The sequence below is a fragment of the Plectropomus leopardus genome, chromosome 1 (genome assembly GCF_008729295.1).
Source record: "Plectropomus leopardus isolate mb chromosome 1, YSFRI_Pleo_2.0, whole genome shotgun sequence".
Taxonomy (NCBI): Eukaryota; Metazoa; Chordata; class Actinopteri; order Perciformes; family Serranidae; genus Plectropomus; species Plectropomus leopardus.
In genome coordinates this window covers 29,451,702-29,451,964 of record NC_056463.1, presented here as the reverse complement: position 1 = coordinate 29,451,964, position 263 = coordinate 29,451,702, and positions in this window count along the sequence as shown.

Sequence of the window (263 nt, the reverse complement as noted above, 5' to 3'; positions counted from 1 at the left end):
TTCCAGCTCCTCTCGCTTCAGAAAACTGTGGAACAAACCTATTCAAAACTGGCAGCTGCGCTCAGTGCTGCGTTCAATTCCTGCCGGAAAATAATACTAATAGGCTACTTATAGTTTCATATTTCCAACGTCTTCAGACAGCATTCACATGTTACTTAATGGTTTCATTACAATGGTAGCTACAGTCACTGTATCCCTATATGAATTTTTACTTTTACCGTAAGGCACCTTTTTTCACTTTAAAAGCCTGCAAATATGTTAGT